Consider the following 23,795-nt stretch of genomic DNA (forward strand, 5'->3'; position numbering starts at 1 on the left):
AGCCTCTCGAAGCATTTCAACGACCACCGAGGTGAGGGCCACCGGTCGGTAGTCATTCAAGCAAGCTGGAGAGGCATTCTTTGGCACTGGTACAATGGTGGATCTTTTGAAGCAGGCAGGGACCACGGACTTGGCCAGGGCAGGTTTGAATATTGTGGTGAGCACTGAAGCAAGCTGAGTAGCATATGACTTTAGTACTCACCCAGATATACCATCTGCTTGTTATTGTGTGAATCAGAGGAATAGAATAATACCCAATGATGGTCAAATTTCAAATACACATTCAGATTCACAATTCTTCACTTTCTTGGCTGTTTCCAAAAAGTATCAGATTCCTTATCAAATTTAAATTCAGCCCTCATGTGTTGCTTTATTTGATATTTGTTTTCGTGAAACGTATGATTAGAATCAGTAGTGTTATCTAGCTAAAGGAAAGACTATACATGAATACAATCAAGCCATCCACAGTGCACAGCTAAAGGATAAAAGGCACAAAATACAATTTGCAATGTCAGTTAAATTTGGTTACATCAAATCCATCTCCCCATCGAGGAATTGAACCTCTGTCTCCTGCATGTCCGGTGGGGATACTAACTACCAGACTATTAAGGAACATATATCTATGTGTTATCGACATCACATGGACACTTAGAAATATATTTTAGAGACAGTAATCACTATGTTCTGTAAAAATATTAGCATTTCGTGAATATCTGAAATGCGAGTTGAAATCTAGCATTCCAATGTGCACTATCACCTCTGTTTTTGTGGATCTAAGCACAAATTTAGTTTACAAACTCCTTGCTTCTTAAGTTTCCCTGCAATGTTAAAATCGCCCAGTGGCCTCCCCTTTCCCTTTCCCTTTAACCTCCTCCACCCAGAAGCTGCCAAGAATTCTACATTATTCTGTTCTGAACAATTGTGTCACGCACTTCCCTTGAGCTTCCATTAGCTGCTGTGCCTTCATCTAGTTAAGCCCCGAGCTGTGCAATTCCCTCCACTAACTCTTTGCCTCTGCTTCTCTCTTTCTTTCCATCTTCCTACAAGACTGCTTGAAACCTAATTCCTTGGCCTAGTTTTTTGTCGCATGTACCACTGTCTATTTCATTGGATCAATCCTAAATTTAAAATTACATTTAAATACTATAGATTAAAACACAAGGTGTGTTATCGTCATGTGTACTCAGGTAAACTGAAAGGCTTTGTTTTGCATGCTGTCCATCAAATATACTCATGAGCTCAAGTGCAATAGATCGAGCAAAGGGGAAGAGACAGAGTACAGAATATAGCTCTCTGCATTGTAAGCATTGTAGCACATCAGTTCCATAGACAAATTCCAAAGTCCACAATGAAGTAGAGGTGAATCGGACAGGGCCTTAGCTTATGGAAAAACCCTTCATAGCCTGATAGCAGTGGGAAAAAAGTTGTTTCTGTCTTTCTCCTGACAAATAAATGTTTAAATGTTTAAATAAAATAAAACAAGTAAGCAATTATGGCTTTTGTTTTCTGATACTCCCAGCCAAGACTCCTCAATGAAGTGAAGAGAGACTCTGATAGTACACAAAGTATTCCATTCATTAAAGAGGTAGATACTCCAGTGCGATACAACTTTGACAACTTGATATGGTCCAACAGCCTATAAATCAGGTTGACCTCTGAAAAGGCCTGAAATCAAGTTATCACAGATGCCAATGCTGAATAGCAGGCTGCAAGATGTTCAATGATACAACACTGGTCACCATGATCCACAATTGCAGCTTCAAATACTCCTGACCACCTCATTAGTCTCCAAAGCTTTTCCGTTTGTGATATCATCCAACTGACAGCAATCTCTATCAATTAGAGATACAGAGATACAAATACAGAGATACACAGCTGAGATGTTTAGCAGGCATTTAGCATTACTGGTCGGTCTTCCTTGGTTCTGAAAACTCGTGCTTACTTTTTTTTCCCCAATGAGCCAATTAAAATGCCCGGTCAGCAAAGGAGATTTCCTACGGCTTCCTCGACAACCTACAACGACTTGGTGACCCCACTACCATGCACTACGATTTCAAAAGTATTGATCTTCTCCATGGCGACCAATTTGTGGTCGCAGAAAATGTTTCAACATGTTGAAAAAATTTGCGTGACAATACTGAGGCCGCGAATAGTTACCACCATGCGGGAACTCCTCTCGACCATGAAGGAGACTCACCAGAGACCACCTACGAACATATTGAGACCATGTGGCAAGCTTATGGCGAGCACTGAGTCTCCTGAACTCGCAAATAAGTTCGTGGGACCCTTAACAAATATTGATGTACAGAGGGATCATAATCTGTATGTCCATAGCTTCCTACATAAGTGGATGGGTTGGTAGAGAAGGTGTATGACATGCTTCCCTTTAATGTTTGGTGCATTGCATATAAAAGATGGAAAGTTATGTTGTATCTGTGGTTCTGCCACATTTGGGGTAATGCATATGCTTCAGGTCACAACACTATTGGAAGGATGTGGAGATTTTGCGGAAGAGGCTCATTAGACTGTTGCTTCGATTGGAGCGTATTAGCCACGAGGAGTAATTGGACAAACTTGAATTGTTTTAGACTTTAGACTTTAGAAATGCAGCATGAAAACAGGCGCTTCGGTCCACCAAGTCCACGCCAACCAGCGATATCCCCTGTACACTATCCTACATACTAGAAACAATTAAACATTTTTTACTGAAGCCAACTAATCTACAAACCTGCATGTCTTTGGAGTGTGGGAGGAAACAGGAGCACCCGGAGGAAACCCATGTGGCCACAGGGAGAACATACAACCTCCGTATAGACAGCACCTGTGGCCAGGATCTAACCCGGATCTCTGGCCTGCTTTCTCTAGAGTGTTGCAGGCTGAGGGATGATTAGTAGTTTATATAATAACCTGATAAAGTTTATTTCTCTCATGTTGGAAATATCAAATATTAGAGGTATAAGGAGAGAGGTGAAAAGATTAAAGGAATGGCAATGTTTTTTGCACAGACAGTAATAGGTGCCTGGAACCCACTGCCTGGGGTGAGTGTGGAAGCAGATATGATAGCACGTTTAATAAGCATTTAGACAGTCAAATGGACAGGCAGGAATATGCTCCATGTGCAGGCAGATGGGACCCTAGTCAACATAGACATCATGGGCTAGAGGACCTGTTCCAAAGCTCTGCTGTTCGATGTTCTGTGGTCAATGCAGAATAACCATCATCCACCCATGTCTGAGAATCACAGTAGATTTTCAATATTATTGATACTCACTGAGCAAAGCTAAATAGTAGGATGTATTTGAACTTCAGAGCACATTCCTGATTTATGGATGTACAGGACTGCACTTGTTCAGTATGCTCTGATTGAAAGGTTCGTTCTTCTTTGCTTCCTGGATAAACACCTCAAGGGCAGCATCTTGTTACATCTGGCCTACATTTGCCATCACAATAGTATTTATCTGTACTTTTTTTATGTTGTTCTTCTTTAAGAATAAGTAGTACCCCTGTTCCCAGCATCCACCCCAGTGAATTTAGGTGCATATCTGCATTGTTGTAATAAATAACTCTGCAAAATCATGCCATATCATGAGGCCTGGGATTTTAGATTTAACGCACATGCATCAGTACTGATACATTCCTGCTGCCATTGAATCACAACTAGATAATTGGCATTGTTCTGTACTGGCTTGCTGTGTAGGATATCTTATGACAAGGAATTGGTTGAGGATGCATTCTTTGTGAATGCCAATGTACTTTACTTTAAATATTGAATGTGGTTTAAAGTAACGAAGATTATTTTCGAAATTAAATACATTGTTGAGATTTTCACCTTTAGTTCACATGCAGATTTTAACTAACAATGACATAGCAACTGACCACCCAAAACAATAAAATGCCTTCAAAGCTATTTTGTTTTCATTTTTTTAAACTTTAAAAATATATAAAATACAAAAACGCTTTTCTGTCATGAATTTAAAAAAAACGATTTGAAGGTGAGTCACAGCTAACCTCTGAGTGACTGTTAGTTGGTTTATAAACTGCGATTGATGAAATGTTGAGAGCTGTTATTGCAATATAAAATGTTGAATACCTAGATAAAGTGAAAATTAGCAGAGGCAATATGAAAAGGCACGATGGTATTGTAGACAAAAATCTTTCTGTATAATGGAGCCAAATATTGGCTTGGAGCAGGAAACCATTCTTCTGGTGGAAATTATTTGTTGGAGCTAACCAATTAGTCCCACTCTCTTGCTCTATCCTTTTAAGTACTTATCCAATAGGCTTTTATATTATTATTTCATTTGATATTACCACTATGGCTATGACTCTATGACACTCTTTTGGTTGTCCATTGAAGATTGCCACGAGTTGAAACACATATGAAAAAAGCTTGCTCTCAATCACCTTATATCAATGCTGCATGATTATAGGCTTCTTTGACACCAAAAATAGTTCCTCCATTAGTAAAACAGTTCATGATTCTTAACATCCCTAAAAATAAGGAGAAAGGCTCCTCATCTTTGGAGACCCTCATCTTTGGAACCAGCCTCCAAATTTTGTTTTGCACTCTAACGAACACACTGACATTCTTTCAAAATATGTCAATTTCTTTACACATTGTACTTCAACTGATTTGTTTTTGAAGAATTTATGTTCAACTTGTTTTTGAATAATGTAAATTAAGATAGAGAGTCATTATGACTTTTGAGAGCTTTCTAAACTTACTGCTTAATCAATTATTTGTGTTAATTAAAACATTGAACAGTACAGCACAGGAACGGAGAAACCTCAGGACCTCTGTTTCTGTAATCCATTTAGATTCAGATTCAACTTTAATTGTCATTGTCAGTGTACAGTACAGAGGCAACGAAATGCAGTTAGCATCTCCCTGGAAGAGCGACATAGAATATGATTTCAATAAATAAATCTATTTACATGTATACAGTCATAGTATTTTTCCTGTGGGAGGAGTGTCCGGGGGGGGGGGGGGGGGTGATAGGCAGTCACCGAGGTACATTGTTGAGTAGTGTGACAGCCGCAGGGAAGAAGCTGTTCCAGGACCTACTGGTCCAGCAACAGAGAAACCTGTAGCGCCTCCCGGATGATAGGAGGGTAAACAGTCCATGGTTGGGGTGAGAGCAGTCCTTGGCGATGCTGAGCGCCCTCCGCAGACAACGCTTGCTTTGGACAGACTCAATGGAGGGGAGCGAGGAACCGGTGATGCGTTGGGCAATTTTCACTACCCTCTGCAGTGCTTTCCGGTCAGAGACAGAGCAGTTGCCATACCATACTATGATACAGTTGGTAAGGATGTTCTTGATGGTGCAGCGGTAGAAGTTCACCAGGATCTGAGGAGACAGATGGACCTTCTTCAGTCTCCTCAGGAAGAAGAGACGCTGGTGAGCCTTCTTGACCAGAGTTGAGGTATTGTGGGTCCAAGAGAGGTCATCGGAGATGTTGACCCCCAGGAACCTGAAGCTGGAAACACGTTCCACCTCCGTCCTGTTGATGTGGATGGGGGTGTGCGTGCCGCCCCTAGACTTCCTAAAGTCTACAATGAGCTCCTTGGTCTTCTTGGAGTTAAGGGCCAGGTTGTTGTCAGCGCACCATGCTGCTAGGAGCTGGACCTCCTCCCTGTAGGCCGACTTATCGTTGTTGCTGATGAGGCCAATCACCGTTGTATCATCTGCATACTTGATGATGGTGTTAGTACCATGTACAGGTGTGCAGTCGTAGGTGAAGAGGGAGTAGAGGAGGGGGCTCAGCACACAGACCTGTGGATCAACGGTGTTCAGGGTAAGGGTTCAGGGTGGGGTCTGTTGGTTAGAAAGTCTAGTATCATGTTGCATAGGGAGGGGTCGATGCACAGGTCACCGAGCTTGGTGATCAGTTTAGAGGGTATAATGGTGTTGAATGCTGAGCTGTAATCGATGAACAGCATTCTTACGTAAGTGTCTTTGTTGTCGAGGTGGGAGAGGGCGGAGTGAAGTGCCGTTGAGATGGCATCCTCCGTACTCCTATTCTTGCGGTAGGCAAACTGATAGGGATCCAATGTGGGGGGTTGGCAGCCTTTGAGGTGTGCCAGGACCAGCCTCAAGTGCCTCATTTAAGTTACATTGTTTAGTTTAGTTTAGTTTAGAGATGCAGCACAGAAATAGGCCCTTTGGCCCACCAAGTCCGCACCGACCAGTGATCCCAGCACATTAACCCTGTCCTACACACACTAGGGACAATTTTCCATTTATACCAAGCCAATCAACCTACAGACCTGTATGTCTTTGGAGTGTGGGAGGAAACTGAAGATCTTGGAGAAAACACACATGGTCACAAGGAGAATGTACAAACTCCATACAGACAGCATCCTTAGTCGGGATCGAACTCAAGTCTCTGGTACTGTAAGCACTGTAAGGCAGCAACACTACCACTGCGCCACCGTGCCACCTGATGTTTCTCGTCATTTTATCCGCATTCTATCCGTTTTGCTGTCAATCGCCTGTGATTGGCGAGTCATTTAATTCTCATGTTCCGCGCCTGTTTCTGAAACTAATAATCTACTATACACCTGTTATAGCAAGAGATAATCTTTTGGACAGGGGAAATGACTCAACGGTGTTCTCAAAGCTCCTGTGCAAAAACCCTGTAATTTAACTAGCAACTCCTGGGAATCCCAGGCCTATGATGGTTTAGAATGGAGGATGAGGATTGGGTTTGTCATGGTGAATCAGGAGTCCATCCATCAGAAAGCTAATGTGATGGCACAACCTCTTAAACTACCCATTTGTTTAATCTATCAGCACTTATTATTACCCCCAGCTGACAAGGAGTCTGCTGGACCCATATCAACAACCATCTCACACCACAGTGGCGTAGATGATCGACCTGCTCTCTCACAGTGCCAGAGACCCGCGGTCCGATTCTGGTCTTGGGTGCTGTCTGAATGCAGTTTGCATGTTCTCCCTGTGACTGCGTGGGTTTCCTCTGGGTGCTCTGGTTTCTTCCCACATCCCCAAAATGTGTAGGTTTGTAGGTTTGTAGGTTTATTGGTCATTTGTTAAATTTCCCCTAGTGTGTATAGAGTGATAAGAATGTGGGATAACACAGAACGAGTGTGAATTGGTGATTGTTGTTCAGCATGGACTCATGGATTGAAGGTCCTGTTGCTATGCTGTATCTCCAAACTAAACTAAACCCGATGCAATGGAGTAGAAGTAAATCATCCTTGATGTCATTGATTGCTTAAGACGCAGAAGTTAAACATTTCTATCAATTTCTATCATAACTGATGCTTAAGTTCTGCAATATTTTGCTTGGGATATGATAATTTTGGTAGACACTTACAAAGAAGATATTGCAATATTTAACTCCCCTTTTCATACAAAGAACATTAGAAATCTTGAATTTTCTTCCCAAAATGTTAAGAACTGAGGTGTTTTCAGGTGGTTATTTTTGTTTCTCACTGGGAAGAAAATATTCAGAATATGGAAAGAAAAAATGGTTGCCAAATTTGACATACTGTTTAGATAGAATTGAACTGAATAAGAGAATGGACGAGCCATGAAACAACGTGCCTGCTACTGCTTCTCCGAAAAGGACTTTCTTGCAGTTCTCTGACAAAACAATTTCCAAAACATTTCCCGAACATCATCTTTTTTCCATCAAAATTGACATCAGCATTAAACTGCCCTGGGCCATAACATTGGGTGGGAATGATACCAAATGACTTTGTCACAGATGAAGACCATAGAAGTATGAGTTTCTGGAGATGGTATGGCCAAAAGTGGAGGTATAGATACACTTAGGAGTGTTAATATGACAGGAATATAATAGTGAGGGCAGAACGATAGTAAATTTGAGGTGAGAGGTCAAGAAATTGGAATCATAGTGTAAAAGAAAAATGAAAAAATATCACCCGTAGCAACTAATGAAAGAGCAACTAATGGAGGAACATAGTACAGTACAGCAAAAGAACAGGTCCTTTAACCCAGAGTGCCTGTGCTGAGCATGATGCCAAGACTTACTCTTATCAGCCTGCACATAATCCATATACCTCCATTCCCTACATATTCATGTACAAATCAAAAAGTCTCTTAAATGCCGCTATCATATCTGCTCCATCACCACCCCCGGCAGTGTGTTCCACCACCCCCTTGTAAACAAACTTGACCCACACACTTCCTTTAAATGTTGCCCCGCTTACCTTAGTCTATCTTCTATTTATCTATATCTATCTATTTATCTTCTATCTATACTATTACTAAAACTTGCATCTTGACCACTTCCGGTGTGATTGAACCGTATGTCCACAAGCCGTGGCTGAGTGAACTGTGAGTCCACAAGCAATGAGTGAGTAAACTGTGAGTCCACAAGCCGTGAGTGAGTAAACCGTATGTCCACAAGCCGTGGCTGAGTGAACTGTGAGTCCACAAGCCGTGGCTGAGTGAACTGTGAGTCCACAAGCCGTGAGTGAGTGAACTGTGAGTCCACAAGCCATAAGTGAGTGAGTGAACTGTTAGTCCACAAGGCTCACCCACCCCCACCCACACACACCTAATCCCCTCCCCTCGCACACTGCCCCCCCCCCCCCAACCCCCCCCCCCCCCCCCCCCAGCGGCAGGCCATGGCAGCGCATGCCCCCCCCATCGGCCCCGGCCTGAAGCCGCCCTCCTCCCCAGCTACAGAAGTCTCCCGCTGACCCTCACCTGAAGCTTCCCCGTCCCCAGCTGTAAGACTAACCCAAGAATCCATTTGGCCCACAATGTCCATACTGGCCCTCTGGAAACCAGTCCCTTCAGCCCACAACACCCATACAAGCCCTCCAGAAAGCCCCTCCCCACTGGCCAGTGCCTGAAACCGTCCCCCTTCCCCAGCTGCAGGATGCGCCGTCGCAGAGCCGCTAAGAGTGAATGGGGGAGGCGAGGGGGATTTGAGGGGAGGATGGAGTGAGCATGTGGGGGGGAGGGGAGATATGGGCAAGGGTCGGATTAGGGGGGTAAAGGGAGGAGGGGGATCAGGGGCATCACAACGGGAATCCATCAACCGTGCCTGCGCAGTTGGGGGCTATGCGTGAGGAATATTCAAATTGGTGGAGATGTGGAATATTGTGTTGGGGGAACCAGCCCTCCCATGTGAAAATGGGACCCAACTGGTCCCACTTAGTCTAGTGCCCTCTACATTTGATCATTCAATCCTGGCAAAAAGATTCTGACTGCCTACCTTATGTATTCCTCTCATAATTCTATATATACTCTAATCCAGATATCATTCTGCTAAACCTGCTCTGTAACCTTTCCAAAGCTACACATCTGTCCTGTATTGGGGCTACCAGAACTACACAAAATGCTCCAAATGCGGCCTAATCAGAGTCCTAAATGCTGCGTCATGATTTCCTCACCCTTACACTCAGTCCCCCAGCCATTGAAGACAAGCATACCATATGCCTTCTTTACAACTCTATCTACTTGTGCTGCCACTTTCAGGATGTTATAGACTTGAACCCCAAAATCCCTCTGAATAGCAATGCTGTTAAGGATCTAGCCATTCATTTCATGTTTTACCTCTTTTTTTCTTTCGTTAGATGCTGATCAATATGCTTGGTGAATGAAAATTTCCCTACAATTGCAATTTTTTACATTTTTTGAAGGAGGAAACATTATAACAGGAAGAAATGTGATTGATTTAATTTTACTTAACTTACGCAAATGAAAAAATCAAATTGTTTTCCACATAGATTATACATTTCAATGCAACACTGAATAATGTTATGTTTTTGTATCAGTATTAATGTTCAATTGGTCAAAATACTTCTTTACATCAGTGTTGCAACCAGCACCAACCATTATGGAGCATATCACAAGTCAGCAAAGCTTGCTTGGACCAATTGTACAGTGGGATTTAATTGCAATCCAAGAGAAATGAGGTAAAGTGAATGAACACATTAACCTCTAGGTGAAAATTTTCACTTAATGTATAATATGACTGCGGTAGATTTAATGCATCCAAGTGGAGGAATATAATAAAATATCATAATCATCTAATGTATGAATATTGTTGTGGAATAGATATGCTCAGATACATTAATCACAGGAACCTATTGAACAATTAGATGATGAAAGTTAATGCAGAACTCTGAATGGTGAGGTGTTTTGCAGTATCGATGAAATATGTTCATGCACCTAAGCAGTTTCACAGTAATCAGAAAGACTTATGCACTGTCACATATTATGGACTTCTGAGCACTATCATATTGGGCAAAGAATTTGCTGTACATCTACAGTTCTTAATTTATCAAATGGCATACTACCAGATTATAAATTGCAACAATATATAATAACTGACTATACTGACTGCATGGTAACAAATAATATAAATGTCAGTGTAATCTTTGGAAGAGATTTTGTTATTACAAATAAACATATTCATTTGTGTTCCTCATTTCTAGCCTGATAGATTTCACTCACACTAATTTATGGCATAAATAAACAATGATCCTGATTATTCAATTGAGACATGTGTAGGAAAAATCAAATTCTTGATGGATTAAATAATTGATTAATATGTTATAAATTTAAAAATGAAACACAATCTCAATCACTAAATGCAAAACAAAAACCGATACACCATAAGTTTGAACGTTCGTATACAGGTTACAAGCATTATAGTTCCCTGCATTTCCAACACTGCATAGTACTGTGATATGAAAAGATTATGATATTGCATAACATTTCCTTTATGAAATGCTGGCATTACCTTCCATCCTATATCGAGTGACAGATGATGAAATAAGTACCTCAAGCAATATTTGGAAAAGCAAGCCAATTTGGAGAAAGGATGTGATTACTATGTTTAAATCATGTGAAAATGTCTCTATTTTTAAGAATTGTTCAAAATATCTTGTACAATAAGCCCCTGTGACTTAGCCCCATTCTGTCTTTGTCTACAAGTAGCCTTGGTATATTTTTGAGGAAAAAAAAATTGCAGCATTATGTTGCCTCTCACTGAATCATAATCTATTCATTGAGCTCTACCCAGTCACTAAACCACAATTTGACTTTAATTTCAGGGAGAACAAAACATTCAGCTCCATTTGTTTGAGGAACTTTTCATGATTTTGGTGAATATTGGCTGCAATATATATTCAAACGGAACAGGATCCAATGGCTGCTTCTATATACAGTTTCTGAACAATGACCTTGAAATTCTAAATCTCCCAGACCACTGTCAAAAAAACAGGTGCCTGTCCAAAACCTATCCTGTTGGACATCCTGAGGTCAGGAAACCTTACCAATGAAAACAATGATGAAAAGCTAAGGCTATATGAAGTCACGATCTGCACCAGAACAGGTAATTAACATCAGCAAACCACAGCATTATCATTTCTGAGATACGAGTTTATTGTAATTAAAACTGCCTTACTGCAAAATATATTGTGTTAGTAAAAGTGGAAATACTGAAATTTCACAATGATATTGTCATTCCAGCTTAAAGTGATTATTTACATGCTTTCACTTCTAACATGAGCACCATTATCCACACTTCCAAAGGAATTGTGAGAAATAAAACTAACATATGCTGTCCGATTCAAATCTGACAACAGCAGGGAAATTTTAGGATCCAATTTATTTTTACAAGGCTCAATATGATACACTTTCTATATTTTGGCTAAAATGGATACTACTGATTTGAACCATTTAGATATGGTGCTCTTAAAATTAGAGCTTTCTGATCTAACATTTGCATGGATCATTTTTTCCACACCTCTGCTGCTCAGTCAAGTCTTATGCTGACCTTAGCAAAGAAAGAAATGCTGGAGGAACTCGGCAGGTCAAGCAACATCTTTGGAGCAAAGAGACAGTTGAAGCTTCGGTTATTCATTTGCCTCCACTGATGGTGCTTGACCCACTGAGTTCCCCCAGCAGCTTTTTTTGGCTGCAGATTCCAGCATTTGCAGCCTCTTTTGTCTCCTTCGCTCTGCTGAGAAGGAGTCAGGAACTAACATTTTTATTTACTCTAATTTAAGTCCCCAACCACAAGTGTGTGATGTTTTATTTCTCAGAAATCCTGTTAATACAGAAAAACAAAACCTATGTTGTGAAAATCTACTGTGGAATTAAAAGTGAGTGAACACAATGTTATATGCATTTCTTTGACCCAGAGACACAGTGGGACTGAAACCAACATATAATGTCACAGAATAAGGCTGCATGCCTGTGATTATCCACATTGCGATTACTTTTTATCTGACAAACCATCAGGGAAAGCCAACAGATGCCCTCAATTGCAGAACAGGATTAGCAAACAAAATTAAACATTTTTTTTCGACTTGCCCACTCCACTGGGGGATGCAGCAGGGAATATGTGAAAAGGAAACCAAACAAAAAAATAATTTGGGAAGAAGTAGTGTTTTGATATGTGGAATAATATTTTAGATTGTAGGTGATTTTCTTTTCAATCATTAGTATAATTGTGGCCAAAAGCAGCCAATACATTTTTATGGATTTACTTATGAGATTTCAGTGCCCACAGGACTATCGAAAATCCAAACAAAAATGAATTAAGAACAAAAATTGGCTTAAATACAGGAAGAAAAATGCCTACTGCATTTTTCAGAGACTTTGTACAAATCATGTTGATTGGAAAGATAGTCTACTGTGAAAATAATAGAACATAGAACATAAAACATAGAATATATAGCTAGAGCAGTACAGCTCAAGAACAGTCCCTTCGGCCCACGATGTCTGTGCTGAACATAATGCCAAGACTGTCTCTTATCTACCTGCACATAATCCATATCCTTCCATTCCCTTCATGTCCATATACTAATCCAAAAGTGTCTTAAATGCCACTATCGTATCTGCCTCAACAATCAACTCCCGCAACTTCCAGGCAACCTACAAGGTTGTACCCATGTGGAATATGAGGTGCTGTTCCCCCAGTCTCACTCTGACAATGGTGGAGGCCCAGGACAGAACGGTCAGTGTGGGAACGGGAAGGGGAGTTAAAATAGGTAGCAACCCGGAGATCCAGTAGGCCTTGATGGACTAGGTTTACCAGAATGTTACCTGGATTAGAGGGTATTGCTTGGAATGCAAAATTGGACAAACTTGGATTGTTTTCTCTGGAATCACGGAAGCAGTGGAGTGACCTGATAGAAGTATATAAAATCATGAGAGGCATAGATAGGATAGTCAGAACCTCTTTGCTAAGGTGAAAATATCAAAGAGAGGGCAAAGCATTAAGGTGAGAGAGGGAAAATTTAAAGGAAATGTGCTGCTTTTTACACAGAGAGTAGAGGGTGCCTGGGATGGGTGGTCAGTAGTGGTGGTGGAGGCAGATATGATGGTGGCATTTATGAGGTTTTTAGATAGGCAGATGGATATGCAAAGAATGGAGGGATGTGGATAACGTGGAGGGAGAGGAGATTAGTTTAACCTAACATCATGTTCTGCATGCACATTATATAATGAAGCACCTGATCCTGTGCTGTACTCTTCTATGTTCTATCTTGTATGTTCTACCGGAAAAGATGGAAATGTTATTTACATTCCCATTAATGTTGCTTACCAGGATCAACACCAGCAGTAATAGCAAGAATGCTGCAGGGGGAAGAGCAGATATAATGAGCATAAACAAGAGCATACAATGCATGGATAATTCCCAGCGTAGTCAAGTATCATGGATCATGTGCAGACGAGAATAGTCTAACGTGGCTTCATGTTCGGCGCAGACATTGTTATTATTATTACACTATTATTGGGTTTTTTTTAAGTGTATGCATGTGTGTGTGTATGTGTAAGTATGAGTACATACACACACACAATGTACATTTTTTCCAGTTTATTTTATTTACAGTGTACAATGTTTACATATTCTGTTGTGCTCCTGCAAGTAAGAATTTCATTGTTCCATCTGGGACATATGACAATAAAACACTTGATGTTGATTCTTGAGCTTGTATGCTACAGATTTCAAAAGAAGGCATCAACAATATTGGTCCATTTGCAATATATGTGTCTAGCAAACATAATAACAGTTACTATGCTATCTAGGGGACAGCAAGGTATGTAGCAGAACTGGAGACAACATATGTATTTGCTCTGCTGGATATCCTCATGGTTAATGGCAAGGATTCAGGTTTCAGGGAAAGGTTTCAGGAGATGATTCAAGATAGCAATCACCTGTGCTCCCACCTTGCTCAACCTTATTGCGGTGTTCAAGAAGAGTCTGACTGTTCCACTGTGGACTGTAAGATTCCCGCTCCTTGGTGGAAATGGACTCTGCCCCATTGTGCGGAAGTTCACTTGGAGACTCCTCGGTTTCATTAATAAAGGCTCTGCACTCTAGCCTCCATCTGTGTTCTCGGTAACAAATGTAAGCTTTCATCGGCAACACAATATTCTGTGGGGTCTGCCTCAATTTGCCAGCTCATGCCTTTGGAAGTGTACTCGTTGATCCGCTTCTACATTATTCTGTCAATGGCGCGAGATGGCAGCTTCTGTTCTGGTGGTTCCAAATATAATATAACACGATAGAACTTGATTTATCCCAGGAGGGAAATTGATCTTAAAACACAAGATACACGAGACGTGAAATTAAAGTAACGAGTGGAAAGGATTGGTGATGTGCAAACGTTGGGTGAGGGGGTGGAGGGTGGGGAGAGGGGAGACAGTCTACCCCATGACCGAAGGATGGGGAGTTGTACAGTTTGATAGCCACAGGCAGAAAGGATCTCCTGTGGTGTTCTGTCACGGAATGGAAGGTGCAATCATCTTTTGTCATGATATGGGTCATCTTTTTCCAGCACTTCAGCTTCTTGAATCTTCTGTGTCTGACAGGAAAGATGGTGATTAGGGTTTATATATCATCTCGACGATAAGTTAAAAATGAAAAACGATTTTTAAGATTTCCAAGATCAGTCCACTTCTCATTTGCCATGTGTTCTCCTCTTAAGAAATGACTTGCACTTTATGTTTCGCTGATGTTGCCTTCATATTTTTCTTGCAGTATTCTTAAGAAGAATGTTTTGAGCTCCTGTACTTCAGTACCCTCTTCTTTATATGTGCATTAGGGTGAGATTTCTGCTCACTAGAGACCCACAACATTTTCCTGGAATGTAGCTCATTTGATCTGCTGACGTAGGTTCATAGTGGTATTCCTAAGTGACTAACTACTGCTGGGAGGGAGGTAAAGCTGGTGTTGCTGCAACTCTTGACAGGACACACTTTCATAGCGAGTCAGGATCACATGGTGAGAAGAAGGCAGAGGAGAAAACCACAGAGATCTAAATCAGCAGAATGAGATGCACTTACACAATCTTCGCCGTGACAAGTAGCTGCAGTTACTCAGATCCTTATGTGAATTCTGCAGACAAAGATATGCATAGAAATTGTTCTGTTCTTTGCAAAAACATTTTACCAGAAAGGCGATCACACTTGCCATTCTATTGTCTGTTTATTTCTGCCCCTAGGATAAAGGATGGCAAATATTCATGACCCCTGAGAGAAGTTCCATTTTATCTCTGTCTAAAATCGACAAACCTTCATCCTTAAATCCCTCCTGCAAGACTTTGTCATCAGGAGAAACATGCTCTCAACACCCATGCTGTCAATCCACCTTCTTTACACGCTTCAGTGAGATCATCCCTTATTCTTCTCAGCTCTAATTAGTGTAGGTCCACCTTGCTCAACATGTCTTCATAAGTAAATTCTCTTAATCCAGGAACTTTCTCTAAAAGCAAAATACACATGATTTTCTTGAAGACACAAGAATATCACAAATGCTGGAATCTTGAGCAAAACACAAATTGCTGGATGAAATCAGCATGTCAGGCAGCATCTGTAGAGTGAATTGACAGGCCATGTTTTGGATCGTGACCCTCCTATATAATCAGTACCTCAATGTCCATGAAGTCTGTGGATGCCACCAGGATTCACAAGCTCATCAGGAAGGCTGACTCTGTCCTGGGGGCAGAGTTGGATTCATGGGAGGTGATTCGGGAGGGGAGGATGCTCCACAAACTCTTGGACAATACAGCTCACCCACTCCATGACACACTGGTCAACCTGAGGAGTACCTTCAGCAACAGACTGGCTCAAGCAAAATGCAGTACAGATTGCCACATGAGATATATGAAACCCAATCACCATATTTCCTGTCAGACACAGAAGATTTAAGAAGCTGAGGTGCTGGAAAAAGTTGACACATATCATAACAAACAATGATTGCACATTCCATTCCATGACAGAACGCCACGGGAGATCCTTTCTCCCTGTGGCTATCAAACTGTACAACTCCTCCAATCCTTTCTACTCGTCCTTTCTCCAATTTTGTCTTATCCTGGCCACTCCAACCTAAGTAAGTAGGTAAATAAGCCCTTTCAGTTTGTCCAATCTTTTTTGTTATCCCTGATCTCTTCAAACTTCTCCTCTACCTTACTTTGATACTTTCTGCAGCATTTTCCTGGAACATTTGTGCCCAAGAAAGATTCAGAAGAGATTCAGAAGAGGACTATAAAACCCCAGATGCCTGGGTGTGAGTCAGTCACTCTAGAAGATCGCGAGGGAGAGTCCATGACTGCGATTCTAAGCTGTGAATCAACTGAACTGTGAGTCTGCAATGTACTTGCAATAAATGATTTGTTATCCCTTAATGACGATGTCATGAGTTGTTTGGCACACAAAAAAGCTGGAGAAACTCAGCGGGTGCAACAGCATCTATGGAGCGAAGGAAATAGGCAACGTTTCGAGCCGAAACCCTTCTTCAGACGGAGACAGTTGTTTGGCAATTTGGTGGCCTGCACTCTGCTTGAAATGTTATGAAATTGAATTTGGTGGCCACAAAACTGAATTTGGTTGCCTGCACTCTACCTGAAATGCTATGAAACTGAATTTGGTGGCCTGCACTCTGCCTGAAATGCTATGAAACTGAATTTGGTAGCCTGCACTCTGCTTGAAATGGAATTTCAAGGAATAGCCGTGAGTGATCTGCCAGCCCATCAGTCCTGAGTGGCTGATCTGCCAGCCTACCATCCTGAGTGACTGAGCTGCCAGCCCATCAGCCCTGAGTGACTGAGCTGCCAGTCCATCAGCCCTGAGTGACTGAGCTGCCTGCCCTGAGTGACTGAGTGCTAGTGACTGAGTGCTAGTGACACCAGGCCTGAGTGACTGAGCTGCCAGCCCTGAGTGACTGAGTGCTAGCCCATCAGTCCTGAGTGGCTGATCTGCCAGTCCATCAGCCCTGAGTGACTGAGCTGCCAGCCCACCTGGCCTGAGTGACTGAGCGGCCAGCCTACCAGGCCTGAGTGACTGAGCTGCCAGCCCAATAATCCATCCGGTCAACATTGTCCATACTAGCCTTCTGGAAACCAGTCCCTTTGGCTCACAACACCCATATTAGTGCTCCAGAAAGCCCCCTCCCGAACGGGTCCCACTTACTCTAGTATATGTATAAATGTTACTGTGAAGTAGTGCTTGCATCTAAGGGCAACTAATTCTGCACCATGTACTATATCTATAATGATTAGCCATTAAATATAACAGTCGGCTGGGGGAGGAGAGAATATAGCAAATTATGATTTCCACACATGCAGCGAGTTGATGGAAGAAGGCTTCAACTGCATCAATCTTAAAACCAGCACATTTATTCAAACAATGTTGTGCTCATTATCTCCAGCTACATTGTCCTCCTTGTGTTATGAGGGAAATGAGAAGAAGAAATTTATATTGTTTTGGTAAGAAAGGATTGCTGTATGGATTCTGTCAGGTCTAATCACATGGGACTAGTCAACATTACACAATCTACTCTGACTTGTCCCCGAGGTGGATACCGAATAGTCAGGCCATAACTGCCTTGCTTGACTGCACTGGGTATCTGAAAGCATCAGCTAGAAGGTCAATGGGCTAAATTAGTTCTTGGTTCAGTTGTGCGCCTTGCCTTAAGAAAAATAACAAGTAGTCACAGATAGTTCTGCTCCATGGTCAGGTTAATGCTTGAGTGTGGAACCTAAAACCCATTGAATGCAATAAATTATTATCATTTTAATGCTTTAAAAAATATATGACCTTCATCAACTTTGACAAATCAATGGCATAGTTTATTGGTACCGAATGAAGTGACTAACTTAAATCTATTAATATTTTTTATTAGTAAATAACAATAACGGAGCTGGGGCGGCGGCCCGGAGCTGATGCTGTGGCGGGCTCTCGGAGCGGAGACGGCATTCCGGCTTTCGGCGGCGGCGACAACACCACGGAGGTCCGCAGGACTGGAGAGCGGCATCTTCAGCCTGGATCGATCGCCTCAGCGCAGAGGGAGAACAAGGAGGGAAGAGATGGAGACTAAGACTATGCCTCCATCACAGTGAGGATGTGCTTGGTGAACTGACTGGGGTGGATGTTTAATTTGTGTTTATTGTATGTTTTGTTATTATTGATTCTGTGTATGACAGCAGGCAACATAATTTCGTTCAGACCGAAAGGTCTGAATGACAATAAAGGATCTATCTATCTATCTTTCTATCTAATTGTGTCACAGGATATTCAATACAGACCTTGGTCAATGAGGCATAAATGATTACACCAACCTGGAATGCATGAGACAAGGTTACATTATTGCTGAAGATTTGAACTTGCAAGTATTGAATTCCTCATAGTACAATCACAGGGCTGGAAAACATGTACAGTAATGTAATTTGGAAGTAATATATTTAAATGTACATTTTCCAAAAAGATGGAACTCCAGCCAAAAAATTCACAGCAATTCTAACGGCAGATAATTGGATAGTTGGCTATAACTTGGATGTATCCTGTGTTGCTCACTTGCACTGCGGTGAGCATGGATAATATCGATAATACACACCAGTCTCTAATCAGGTCTTTGTGAGTGTAATGGCAGGTTTGGTTATGGCCCAGATTCTGTGGATAAATACCAGTAGCTCCACTACTGGAATTATTAGGGAGTCCATTGGCAGACCATAACAAAGAACAGAAAACAGTCAAGCATAGGAACAGCCCCTTCGACCCATAGGGTCCATACTGCACATGATGCCATTTCAGAAATTACCCAACAATAATAATGGGGAATCTGCTCAGATCACTCATACCATGACTCAGCTGTTTGGACTGATTCATGTTTATCTCAATAATTTATTTAGTGGTTGTAAAGATTTTTGTGGATTCCATTCAATCTAACTTTCCAGACCCACCTAACATGCGGGACCTTGTCAAAGGCTTTGATAAAGTCAATATAGACAATGTCCACTGCCCTGCCCTCATCAATCGCTCCATGATCTTAGTTTAGTTTAGTTTAGAGAAGCACCGTGGAAACAAGCATTTTGGCGCACCGAGTCCGCGCCGACCAGCGATCCCCGCACATTAACACTATCCTACACACACACTAGGGACAATTTACACATACACCAAGCCAATTAACCTACATACTGTACGTCTTTGGAGTGTGAGACGAAACCAAAGATCTCAGAGAAAACCCACGCAGGTCACGGGGAGAGCGTACAGCCAGCATCCGTAGTCAGGACCGAACCCGGATCTCCGGCTCTGCAAGTGCTGTAAGGCAGTAACTTTACCATTGTGCCACCGTGTCACCCCTAAAATAGAAAATATTCATGACATGCATACTTAAAAAAAACTCTATCAGATTTCTGAGACATGATTTCTCAAACACGAAGTCATGCTGAATATCTGGCTAGTCCTTGTTGCTCTTCTTTGAATGTAAGCCACCCTCCAATCTTTTAAAACATCACCTGTGGCTAAAGATGATGTAAATATCTCTGCAAGGTCTTTCACAATTTCCTTTGTAGCTTCCCATAAGGTTTGATGATGTACTTGGTCAGACTCTGGGGATTTATCCACCTTAATGCATGTTAAAACTACTAATACGTCCTCTTTGATAATTTGTATGTGTTCTAAGACATCCCACTGCCTGTGGCTCAATTCTTTAGTTTCCATGATATTTATTGCACTAAAAACAGATGAGAAGTATTAATTTAATACCTCCCCATCAATTGTTCTACTACATAAAGAAAGCCACACTGATGTTTAAGGGGACCTATACTTACCCAAGCCTTTCCTTTACTCTTAATATACATATAGAATCTCTTGGGACTTTCCCTTACATTGCCTGGCAGCTCCATTTAATGCCCCCTTTTTACTTTCCTGATTGCCTTCTTAAGCGTACTCAATAGACAATAGACAATAGGTGCAGGAGTAGGCCATTCGGCCCTTTGAGCCAGCACCGCCATTCACTGTGATCATGGCTGATCATCCACAATTAATACCCCATTCCTGCCTTCACCCCATATCCCTTGATTCCACTACTCCTTCGGTTTATATACTCCAAGAGGGATTCCCTTGATCTTAAATATGCCCTATGTCTCCTTTTTCTTGACCAAAATCTCAACATCGCTCATCAACCAGTGTTCCCTAAAGTTATCAGGTTTGCCCTTCACCCTAACAGGAATATACTGCTGTTGTACTCTTCCTGACATTCTTGAAAACCTCCCACATGCCACCCAACCCTTATCTGCAAGTTCCCGCCTATTGCTTCCAAAACTGCCCTTATTGCAAGAAAATTGCCATTGTTGGAGAACAAAGGAAGACCCGGCGTGGGGGGATCGCTGAAAGCTAAAGGGAATCACAAATGGAATGTGTTTTCAAAATCATTTGTGTTAAAATGGAATATTTGTAACTGTCGGCACTCTTTATATGGCGACTCTTTGCATACTTTGGGTCTGCAAAACAAAGAATATCACTGTGACTTGTCACAATAAAGTATCATTCATTCATTCATTCATAATTAGGTCCATGGGGTGGAAGATTGCAACCTTCACGTGGTCCGCCCTGTTTTGACAAATGCAATCAACCCGGCGTGCACAATCAAATAAGATCAAATAGAACAAGTTGTCCTACAACTTTAGGCTGTGCATGCCATACGCACAAAGAAGAAGAATTAGGTCCATAACTTGTGGGCCAGTATCATTCTCCATGACCTCATTAAGATTTATAGAATTATGGTCGCTGGTCCCAAAGTATTCTCCAACTGATACTTGCCCTACCTTATTCCCCCAGGGTTACTCCCTCTATATACTGATTAAGAATCATTAACAGGTTACTGGCACCTCAGCTTGTGCCACACATTTATGTGCCAAATTCTTATGATATAGTCATGACCCTGTTCCCTCTCAGTCGCACAGACATAGATTACAAGCAGTCTCACTGATTAAAGCTGTTTCACTTGACATGTGGGACTGCTGCACTGGAGGGTTTGCACAGTTTGTGCCGCACAACAGGCTAAAAAGACAGTTCTGTAAAATAACCAATTCACCACAGAATAAAATGAAATCATGAGCAGCAACAGTAGGAGACACCTTGAGATATCAGCCAGTGGTATTCACCTCAGAGATGTTTTTTGAGTATTTGCATCTGGAAGCAGGTGTAATTAGCATGTTAAAAAAATACTCGACAAATATGTTATGAAGAGGAAGGATCTCAATTCGAAATGTCACCCATTCCTTCTCTCCAGAGATGCCACCTGTCCCGCTGAGTTACTCCAGCGTTTTGTGTCTGTCTTAAGTGGATTGTGGATTTTGTTTCCCCAAACCTGCATTTCCTTGCTCATCTATTAATTTCTATCTTTACCCATGAACATATTGTGGTAAATGCTTTGCCCCAGGCATATTTTTACAAATTATAATGGTTCAACATGGATTAAAATCTGAAAAAGGCTGTAAAGAAGTAAACTTTAGGTGTAGCAGGAAGCAAGGCGATTATCCCACTGTGTTATCAGTTCTAAACAAAATAATTGCCATTGCAGTTTACGGTGTTTTTAATGGTTCCTTAAAGCTTCCATATTCTTCCTCAAAGTGTCTGCTCATTTATGGTATGAATCTCAATGTTTTCTTGACGCAATGGCCCCGACAAACATAGAGGACCAGTGAATATAAAGCATCAATTTAATATTCCACACCAAACAAAATCAAATCAATTAACACAATTGTGTTTTCCATGGGTTTAAAATTCAATTGAGCAAATTAGAGGAGGGGGGGAGATCTCACAGAAGTATATAACATTGTTTGGTTTATGGAACAAGCTGCCAGAGGAGGTAGTTGAGGCTGGGACTATCCCAATATTTAAGAAACAGTTAGACAGGTACATGGATAGGACAGGTTTGGAGGGATATGGACCAAGCGCAGGCAGGTAGGACTAGTGTAGCTGGGAAATGTTGGCCGGTGTGGGAAAGTTGAGCCATATTACTCGATGACATAAAAGGGATGGGCAGTCAGAACCTTTTCCCCAGGGTGGAAATGTTAAAGACAAGAGGGTATAGCTTTAAAGTGAGAGGGACAAAGTTTAGCCTGTTCAGTGCCATCCCAGTGCTTCAGACCAACCAAGTCTGAAGAAGGGTCTGGACCCAAAACATCACCCATTCTAGTCTGCAGAAGGGTCTCGAGCTGAAGGGTCTCGAACTGAAACTTCACCCATTCCAGTCTGAAGAAGGGTCTTGGCCTGAAATGTCACCCATTCCTTCTATCCAGATATGCTGCCTGGCCCGTTGAGTTACTCCAGCATTTTGTGCCTATCTTCAGTGAAAACCAGCATCTGTAGTTCCTTCCTACATATATACCACTTTGGATACTGGTGCTGGGGACGACCATTGCATTGAGAGCAGCAGGTTTGTTGTACTGGGCTTGGCTCTGAGGCACAGTGGGGTAGGGTGAAGTCAGGCAGAGCGATGGTGATAGAGGATGCAGTAGTTATGGGGATTCTGTGGCAGCAAACGGGACTCCAGGACAATCTGTTGACTCCCTGGTATCAGGGTCTCAGATGTTGTGACAATAATGGAAACTTGGTTGCAAGAGGGACATGACTGGCAGCCAAATGCATCTGGGGTTTTATGTTTCAGACCACAGAGAGCTTTGATAGCTTTGATAGTCAGGGAGAATGTCATGGAGATAGTCAGAGGGAACACATTGGAGGGTTCGTCCACAGGGGCATTGTGCGTGAGCTCAAACATAAGAATAAAATCCTCTAATGGGATTATATTATATGCCATCCATTAGCCAGCAGGAGAGAGAAGACCAGATATGTAGACAGATTATGGTAGGATGCAGGATCCATAGATTTGTTGTAGTGTGTTACTTTAACGTCCTCAATATCGACTGGGACTTATTCGGGGTAAGGAGATTAGATGGGACAGAATTTGTTAGGTGTATCCAAGAGGGTTTTCTTAAAATGTACACGGATAGTCAGACTCGAGAAGGGACCATATTGGACCTAGTGTTGGGAGACAAGCCTGGCCAGGTGACTGCTGTTGAGGTGGAAGAAGAATTTTGGGGATAGTGATCACAATGGGGATAGTGATCACAATCCATATGTTTTAGGATTGTTTAGTGTAGGGTAGGTCTGGATGTTGGGGGAAGGGACTTTATTGGGGCAAGGCAGATTACAAAGTCATTAGGCAGGAGCTAGGGAGGGTAGATAGGGTTCAATTGTTTTTGGGTAAATTCACAGATGGCATGTGGAAGTCGTTTAATGGGCAGCTGATCAAAGTGCAAGATTGGCATGTAAGTAGGATGGATAAGGATGGCATAATCCTTCATAAGATCGTAAGGATGATCTTATTAAATGGTAGAGAATGTTCAAGAAGCCAAATGACCTAACCTTGCATATGTTTCTTACATTCTAACAGTGAAGCCTGCTCTCAGCGAAGATAAATTCTGATGGTAGATTAAAAAAAAATATATATATATATAAAAACAGATTCTGCTGGAAACAACCAACAGATTC

This window comes from Leucoraja erinacea, chromosome 22 (assembly GCF_028641065.1).
Source record: "Leucoraja erinacea ecotype New England chromosome 22, Leri_hhj_1, whole genome shotgun sequence".
Classification (NCBI taxonomy): Eukaryota; Metazoa; Chordata; class Chondrichthyes; order Rajiformes; family Rajidae; genus Leucoraja; species Leucoraja erinaceus.